Consider the following 9,624-nt stretch of genomic DNA (forward strand, 5'->3'; position numbering starts at 1 on the left):
ATGTTAAACATTCTTTGACTTCCAAAGTACTGGATTAAAACTCTGAATGCAGCTCTATTTTATGCTGTTTCTTATACCTTTAGTGAGCTGTAGTTAAGAATTTACAATTTGTAGCCTTTCAGTCCAACAAACCATCGAGTATTGATTCCCACAATTTCTTTCGCTGTCTTGCCTGGTTCCATCTAATATTCTTCAACTACATTGTCACTAGAACTGTAACTATTTCATATCCTAATATGTTTTGATCATGGTCTGTTTCAATGAATTTGATGATGTTAAGTACAATGGGCATATCAGATAGGAGACATATAAATTCTGAGTTGGCTATTCTGAATTTCTCCAAGACATTATACCTTATGTACCACAGGCTGCGCGTGTCCTCTGCAACTGCTTCTTGCAATTCTGAAGGAGTAGGGGGATCTCAATTCATGTACCCAGTTTAAGAGCCACAATACCGATTAATCCATTGATCATTCAGCAAAGTCAATACTGGGAGCCTGAAGTGGGTGAGGAAGGTCACGTGCTCCATATAAAGGATGGCAGCTATGAATACCATGGGATGACGTCAAATATTGGATAGGATTTTCTTGAGTTCCATTCTATCCTTTTTTCTAAATGTTATCTGTTATACATATTGATGAGAAGTGTATTGCTTGCTCTCTCTTTCTGAAATGGTGTTCTTTTGTTGAAATAAACAAGTGCTGATATTAAATAGTGGGATCTCAAATCAAAAATGTAATCATTATTGTAATCATTTATTGTAACTCAAATTCCTAAGAGTATTTTTAAAAATGAAGATGTCACTTTATTTGGATATTCTATTTTGCTTCTTGAAGGAAGATAAAAATTACAAATCAGTTTCCTGATGTCAAATTTTATTTTAAATCAACTCTAGACAAATAAACTGTCACACTTCTTTCAGACCAAATATTGAAACAAGGTACTAGTAATGAAAAAATCTTGCGGGAGGCCGAATTTGAAAACAACCTCAGTTGGTTGGGGCGGGGGCAGATGGTGGGTGGGACGGGATTAAAATGTAAAAAAGATGACAACTGAGAAATCTGTCTCTAATACAACAACTTCTGCATTCAGGAGCAGACTGAAAACCTCCTTGCAATAGACCATTGCCAACTTCAATATGACAATTGCTCATTAAGAGTGATGGTAATGGGAATTCTTGACTCCTATTACATTTTGCATGGGTTCCATGAGTTTCCTGGAATTTACCAGTGAAACTATGAGGAGATCACGGGGGCAGACAAATCAGTCAATGTATACTGTGGCCTCACTGCTGCTTTCTTGAGTGACTCTGTCAGAGGCATTCTTCTCCCTGTTGGGACCTGGTTCAGTACACTTTAGCCGGATGTTGTGTCAGTATCTGAGTTAAGTTTCTAAATTTTACTGTTTGGAGTTTACTGTTCAAACTTTAAACTTTGGAGGCACCAAACGTTTTCAATTCACTTTGCAGGGTTTGTGAGTGATGCTCATTCTGTGATTCAATGGCACAGAGCAAAGGGTCAAAATGAACAACATTGAATCATGGAATCATATCATAGAATAGTTATGGCACATAATGATGCCAGTTCCTAGAAGTGCAATCCTATTGGTTTCATTCCAAGTTCTTTCCTCATAGAACTGCAAATTATTCCTTCTCAACTGCCTATCCAACTCTCTTCTGAAGGTACTGATTGATTAAGTTTCCACCAGCCTTACAGGCAGTAAAATCCAGATCAATAACAACAATGAGTAAAACAGTTTTCCTCATATCCCCATTTGCCAAAAATTTTAATCCATGCCCTCCAGTTCTGGAAATGGGAAGAATTTCCCTCCACTTAAGAGAGAAACAAAGGACTGCAGATGCTGCAATCTAGATGAAAAAACAAGATGCTGGAGGAACTCAGCAGGTCAGGCAGCACCCGTGGAGAAAAGCAGACTGATTTGTGATCTCCTCCTGAAGAAGGGTCCTGACCAGAAACGTTAACCATCTGCTTTTCTCCACAGATGCTGCCTGACCTGCTGAGTTCCTCCAGCATCTTGCTGTTGTTTCCCTCCACTTAAACTTTCTAAACAAGTCACAATCTTCTATACCTCTATCAGCCTTCTTCACTGCAAGGAGATCAATCCCAACTTCTCCAATCTAACCTCATAGTTGAACTCCTCTTTTCTTTTTCAATCTTTTTATTAGTTTTAAAATTAATACAGATTAATATATCAATGTTTATACATGTCATACAAAGAGATCAGAAGAACAATCACGACATGGATAATCATAAAGGACAATAAAGTATAAAAAAAATCTGCAGATCCAACGATCTGTTAGTGAATGAATATAATATAAAAGAAAAAGATTTATTATAAAATATAAAAGAAAGAAAAAAAATCCCCAAAACAATAAGAAAAATTATAAACAATATATCAAACCAAACTAAGCTAAAGAAAAAAAATTCAAAGCAAACAGAAAAAAAAACTGGACTAAAATTTCTCAATAGAAACAGAGCAATATTATGTCATCAACTCCATTCCTCCAAATTGAAAGGTTATGAAAAGGGGATCTGTATCATGTGAAAATATTGAATAAATGGACTCCAAACTTCCTCAAATTTAAGCGAAGGATCAACAGCACCACTCCTAATTTTTTCCAAGTTTAAACATGATATAGTTTGAGAGAACCATTGAAAAGTAGTAGGGGGTATTGGATCCTTCCACTTAAGCAAAATGGATCGTTTGGCCATTAATGTAACAAAGGCAATCATACGGTTAGCGGAGGCAGATAGATGGCCAGATTCTATCCTTGGTGAACCAAAGATTGCAGTGATAGGATGAGGTTGTAAATCAATCTTCAATACATTTGAAATAATGTTAAAAATATCTTTCCAATATTTTTCCAAAAGAGGACAGGACCAAAACATATGTGTCAAAGAAGCCACATTCGATTTACATCTGTCACATATAGGATTTATATGTTGATAAAAATGAGCTAGCTTATCTTTTGAGATATGGGTCCTGTGAACTACCTTAAACTGTATCAAAGAATGTCTGGCACACATTGAAGATGTATTAACTAAATGAAGAATTTTCTTCCAAGTCTCTGTAGGTAAAGATGTCTGGAGTTCACTTTCCCATTCATTCTTAATTTTGTCCAATGGTTCTGAACGAATTTTCATAATTAAATCATAAATTATTGCTATCAAGCCCTTCTGACAAGGATTAAAACCAAAAATTTTTTCCGTAATTTCAGTTTTGTAAGGTGTGGGAAAAGAGGGTATAGTAGCTTTTAAAAAATTTCTAATTTGCAAATATCGAAAAAAGTGTGATCTAAGCAAATAGTATTTGTTAGACAATTGTTCAAAAGATGAAAAACATTTATCAATAAATAAATCACAAAAACATACTATTCCCTTCCTTTTCCATATGGAAAAAGCTGAGTCAACTCTGGATGGATGAAAGAAAAAATTAGATTGAATGGGACTTGATAGATTAAATTTATTCAATCCAAAAAATTTACGAAATTGAAACCATATTCGTATTGTATGTTTAACAATAAGGTTAATCATATGTTTACTTAATTTGGTAAGTGCAAAAGGGAGTGGAGCTCCTAAAATAGAAACTAATGAAAATTCAAGTACTGAGTTGAACTCCTCATCCCTGGAACTATTCCAATAAATTTGTTCCGCACCCTCTTTAGATCCTTCAGATCCTTCCTAGACTGTGGTGGCCAGGGGTGAATGAGGTTGTGACCTAATCAGTGTTTTGTGCAGGCACAGAATAACTTCCCTGCTTTTGTACTCTGTACCTCTAATTATAAATCCCAGGACCCCATCTACTTTGCTAACCTCTCTCAACGTGTCTTGCCACTTGAAAGGACTTAAGCACCTGTACATCCAGAATCCCCTGTTCCTGCACACTCTTTAGAACTGTGTCGCATGGTCAATATTGTCTCTCATCCTTTCTGCAAAAGTTTATCACCTCACAGTAATCTGTATTAAATTTCATCTGCCACTATTCTGCTCAATCAGCCAGCCTATCTGCATCTTCTCATAGTTTCTTACTCCTCAATTCTTAGAACACTCCAAACTTTATGTCATCAACAAATTGGGAAATTTTACTCTGCACACCCATGCCTGCGGGTGGGAAAGGATCAGGGGAAAGACATCAGGGCAACTACTGAGAAATCTTGCATACAACTGCATAAGTATCTCTGTATGTTGCACATTGATGAGGGGAAGACCCAATTCATGAACAAATAGTCCAGTGGGTTCTGATGGGTGTCTTGATCATCATGTGTGTGCCGTCCATGATTTCCTGTGAGCCAAGGAAAGCAAACTAGTCATAAGTCTGGGTGAATGGTTATTCTGACTGCACTTATCACAGGCAAGTTGATATAATTTACGAGCTTTGGTAAGGTCCTTAAGAACAAAATGATGGTCACTTGGACAACCAGTAGTAGAATGACCTCATTTCATTGTCGGTGTGCTGCAAGGATCTTGAAGACATCCTGAGCCTCCTCAAACACATAGAGTCATACAGCATGGAAAAAGGCCCTTTGGCCTAACTAGTCCATGCCGACCAAGATGCCCATCTAAGTTAGTCCCATTTGCCAGCACTTGACTTATAACCTTCTAAACCTTTTCTATCCATATACGTATCAAATTGTCTTTCAAAAGCTGTTATTGTACCTGCCTCAACCAATTCCTCTGGCAGCTCCTTCTACATGCATACCATCCCCCCGTGCAAAAAAGTTGCCCCTCAAGGTCCTATTAAATCTTTCCCCTCTTACCTTAAACCTATGCCCCAACTTGATTTTTGATTCCCCAACCCTGGGAAAAAGACCGAATGCATTCACCCTATGAATGCCCCCTCATGATTTTATACACCTCTCTATGATTACCTCTCAGTCTCCTAAGTTTCAAGTAAGAAAGTTCTCGCCTGTCCAACCTCGCTCTATAACTCAGACCCTCGATTCCAGGCAACATCATTGTGAATCTTTTCTGCAATCTTTCCAGTTTAATAACATCTTTGCTATACTAGGGTGACTGAAACTGAACACAATACTTTAAGTGCAGCCTCACCAGCATCTTGTACAACTGCGCCATGATCTCCCAACTTCTATACTCAATGCCCTAACTGATGAAGGCCAGCGTGCCAAAAGCCTTCTTCACCACCCTGTCTACCTGTGACTCCACTTTCAGCCAGCCATTTACCTGAACCCCTAGGTCCCTCTGTTCTACAACACTCCCCAGGGCCTATCATTTACTGTGAATGTCCTACCTGGATTTGACTTTCCAAAGTACAACACCTCACACTTATCTGAATTAAACTTGGCTGACTTACTTAGCTGATCAAGATCCTCCTATAATTTTTGATTACCTTCTTCGCTGTCCACTATACCATCTACTTTAGTGTCATCTGCAAGTTTACTAACCATGCCTTATACATTCTCATCGAAATCGTTGATATAAATGACAGACAACAATGGGCCCAGCACCGACCCCTGAGGCACAGCACTAGTCACGGGCCTCCAGTCCGAGGAACAACCTTCCTCCATCAACCTCTGCTTTCTACCATCAAGCCAACTGTGTATCCAATCAGCCAGCTCTCCCTGGATTCCATGCGGTCAACCTTCCAGAGCAGCCTCCCATATGGAACCTTATCAAAGGTCCATACAGACCACATCAACCACCCTGCCCTCATCAACCACATGAAGAAGCTCAGTCTTTGGGTACACAGTGATACATATAAACCCTTCACCCTACTGCACAGCAATTGGAGTTGGAGGCACAAGTGTGTGTCACAGCTCCCTGTTGATCCTTCCCTCCCGCAGCACTTGCAGGATTGTGAGGAGCAGTTTGCTGCTTTTTTTTCCTGAAAGTCCTGCTTTACCAAGGAAGAAACTGTCAAGAAGGTAGCAGAGATAATGGATAAGGTAAAAATCGATGAGCAGGAGGTATGAGGAAGTTACTGGTCCAGATGGAACGCAAGGAGGAAAGTGGTGAGGGGTTATAGAAGGGCTTGCCATAATCTTCCAACCCACCCTGGAAGAACTGTAAAGGCATGCCTAGCAATTACGAGTCAGAAAGTTAAATATGCTTTCTACTCATGGCTTGCAGGAACCCAATCTTTGAAGTACAGAAGCAGGACAATGGCAGTCATTTCACACCAGGAAATCTCAGTGAGGATCAGTATGTTGTCGGTGTCCTCCTGGCACCCTTCACAATACACCAGCCGAGGTCTCCAAAGCGATGCTTGTCTGCCAGACACTGCACAGTACAGTGGAGGCACAAGCTGGAGTTGGCAGACCCCTTTGGATGAGGAAGGGAAAGAAGCTGCAGTCAAAGCAAGAGCAGTGGTACACTCTGCTGCCCAGGTGACCAAATTAAACTCAGTATTGGGCTCTGTCAGTCCAGCTATGCCGCATCCAGATGCAAATCCCTTTACCATCACCAGCACCACCCACAGCTTCCAACTGCCTTCCTCTTAACTTCCCCCATCATAAACCAGTCCTGCAAACAGCCACTGATACTTTCCTTACATAGGATGAGCTTGAACGTTGTTGGAAATTGGATAGATGTGGATGTGAGGAAGTGCAAAGACAGAAGGGAATAGGTGCACCTGCACACTGAATTGTTGTGGGAATGATGATCTGGAGTAGACTTTAAAAGGCAGAGTGGGGGAGTTGGATGACTATAACATTCAGGGTGTAGGTGGATGTGCCATTGTGCTCATCTTCCCTGACAACGATGAGGTCATTAAACTACCTGTAGCATCGAATGAAGGAACAGAGACCACCGGCTGCGGAGTCCCACCTCACCCTTCGGCAACACTTCCTTGCAAAGCTGCTCCTCACTTCATGGCCACGGAATATGATGTCCTTGCTGGCCCTTACAGCCTCCGCAATGCATTCCCTGAGAAGTCAATAAAGCTTGGAGCAGCCTTGTTGTGTCCGAAGTCCATTTCCACCTCCCTTGTATTGTGCAGCTAACTCCAGTGTCTAGGCAATACTTTAATGGGCCTTTAAGATGTCGCGCTGAAGTTGAGTTATGTACATTGTTATCATAGCAACTTGGGTTCATTAGTAGGATAACAGAAATAATACCTTGAGACATGCCCTCTTCATGTTACTACCATCAGGGAGGGGGTACAGGAGCCTGAAGACCCACACTCAATGATTTAGGAACAGCTTCTTCCCCTCTGCCATCGGATTTCTGAACGGTCCATGGCACCATGAACACTACCTCGTTATTCCTCTTTTGCACTGTTTATTTATTTTTGTAACTTATAGTAATTTTTATATCTTGCACTGTACTGCTGCCGCAAAACAACAAATTTCACGACATATGTCAGTGATAACAAACCTGATTCTGATTCTGGGACTAAGTGCAAAGCACTCTGACTGTTTTGAGTTGGGTAGCCCTGACCCACACCATGGCTCTCAGCCTGAAAGAACCCTAAGATTCCCGGCAGCCCTGAAAAGTGATGCAAAAATCAGTGCAAAGAGAAGAGTAAAACTAAAAGTGTTTGAGTTAAAAAAAAACTTACTTATGCTGGCCAGAACATGAGAAGCATCAAAGAAAGAGCAGGGGAAGAGAAAAGATGGGAGACCTGAGCAATAATAACAAAGATCCAACATCCTCAGAACCTTATCATCAGGATCCTGAATAAATATTTAAATAAATTTAGTGTTGTCCTCTTTTACATACATTTTTTCTAAGTCTGCTTTAAATCCCTGTTAAAGGTATTTATTCTTAACTCGAAATTGATACAGTAGGGCATTTTTGGTTCCCAACAGTGCGGAGGAGCTAAATATTTTTAAAATATTTTTTTTCAACTGTAAAATGTTTACATAAAATGTGTCAAGCTTATTAGTTTAAGACTGGTGACCGTGGTTGGGTTAAGAAACCAATCGGGTTTCTGCTTGTGGGCTTAGTTTAGTTTTGACTTTTACTAATTAACTCTCAAACTAATGTACAGATAACGCACAAGCACCACATAAATCCCGGCAGGTAATGATATAATCCGCTGAAATGATAGACAATCATGAGCACACTGACAGACTGAAAATCAGCGGTGCAGATCTGTGCAGCTGCAGTGTTATTCCCTTATGCCAGGATAACTCAGATAAAATTCAAGTTTGCTCTACAAACCACACCCCCCCCCCCCTCCTCCGCCCACCGCATAGAAATGACCTGATCTCAATTTCCCAGACACACATAAATTCACGCTTCACCTGTTTCACCCCACTCTCTTCCGCCGCTTTCGTCCACTTTTCTGTAGTTTGGCTCATCACTCTCTCCCTTTGGCTGAGTTACCTTTCTCACCCCTTTCCCGTTAACTGGGGCTCAGCTCCCCTCTTTACTGACTCTTCCGTCTTTTTCGCTCTCCGACTCATTTCTCCGTGCTCCCGTCACATTCGCTCTAACACTCGCCCTTCTCTTCCACAACCATCCACGCCTCTCACATTTTAATCTTGTGTCTAACATGGGGCATCCATTTGAACAATACAACGGGGAGACAGACGGAGAAGGAAACACAAGCACTAAAACAATAAGGCACAAGCACACAGCTTTGCATCGGTTGTCCTGTCCAACACACAGACGGACCTGTTAGGCACGGAGTTTTGAGGGAACATCGAATCTCTTTTCCGTTGGATTTCTCCAATAATGTAAAATCATAAAAACCAAAGAAAATGCTTACCAGCTATAGTTTAATCTATTATTTAAGTAAAACGATTGCTATTACTAAACATCGCGACATAGAAACAAAATAATTTAAACAAGTTACATGGGAAGTTTCGTCTACAGAGATCACTGCTTGCAATATACTTTAATGGCATATTCCAATCCACTCATGAAACTCAAAAAGTAACAACCTAACTGTGCGGTGTAAAAGTTTCTGCGTGGTTCCATTGAACTGAGGGCGTTTCGCGCAGTGGTTAGTCTACAATGGCACTGCCCGGGAGAAAGGACTGCTTTCTATTTGATAAAAAACAGGTCTCTCCCTTCACTGGCAGGACAAAGGTACAACGCAGCAAATACTTGAACCATTTCCGACATACTTTGCCCAGAAACAACTGGCTATTCGTTTGCAGAAAACGAAACGGTGCTTTCTAATAACATATTCAGAGTCGATATATTTTTTTAAAAAAAGATAATTTTCAATATCTATTTATACTTTTGAACAGCGATGTTAATAAACCCGGTTTTGAAGAAAAAGAGAACTAAACCCACCTATGCACAGCTGAACCTGCCTTTTGCTCTTGCACCCGGTTCTTTTGTGAATAATTCATCAATGCGAGTTGCTCCCTTATTACTTACGGAGGAGGCGGGTCTCAGAGCTCAGCTCCTGTCACATTACACAGGCAGTCCAAGCTGTTTTGTGTCAGCCGCCAGGGGTTGGCTCAGCAGACTGATCGAGGGATGGCTGTTCATTATTGAAGCAAAGAATCCCTGCTGAACTACGAGATATAGTCCCAAGTAGAAAATAATTCTCCTCCACCCACCCACCCCATGTGCCAGACCACCCCCAACCGCCCCATCTTTTATTCCCTGCTGTCAAGCAAGATTGTTTTATCTTCTGGTTTGTTGCTGCCGCCTACAGGAAAGCGGATGATCTCACCGGCCGGGCTTC

General features: G+C 40.8%; 1 protein-coding gene across 3 annotated transcripts in view; it reads right to left on the bottom strand.

Moving 5' to 3' along the window:
• LOC127566546 (neuropeptide Y receptor type 1-like) overlaps nucleotides 1-9,434 on the bottom strand; it is a 35,571-nt gene extending 26,137 nt beyond the window's left edge. Inside the window, exon 1 of one of the 3 annotated variants that reach the window (XM_052008976.1) lies at nucleotides 9,312-9,434. The gene's annotated coding sequence lies outside the window, so the exon portion shown is untranslated. The other 2 variants (XM_052008968.1, XM_052008961.1) reach the window with 2 other exon arrangements.
• Between the last annotated feature and the right edge of the window lie 190 nt (nucleotides 9,435-9,624).

The sequence above is a fragment of the Pristis pectinata genome, chromosome 2 (assembly GCF_009764475.1).
Source record: "Pristis pectinata isolate sPriPec2 chromosome 2, sPriPec2.1.pri, whole genome shotgun sequence".
NCBI classification, from domain to species: Eukaryota; Metazoa; Chordata; class Chondrichthyes; order Rhinopristiformes; family Pristidae; genus Pristis; species Pristis pectinata.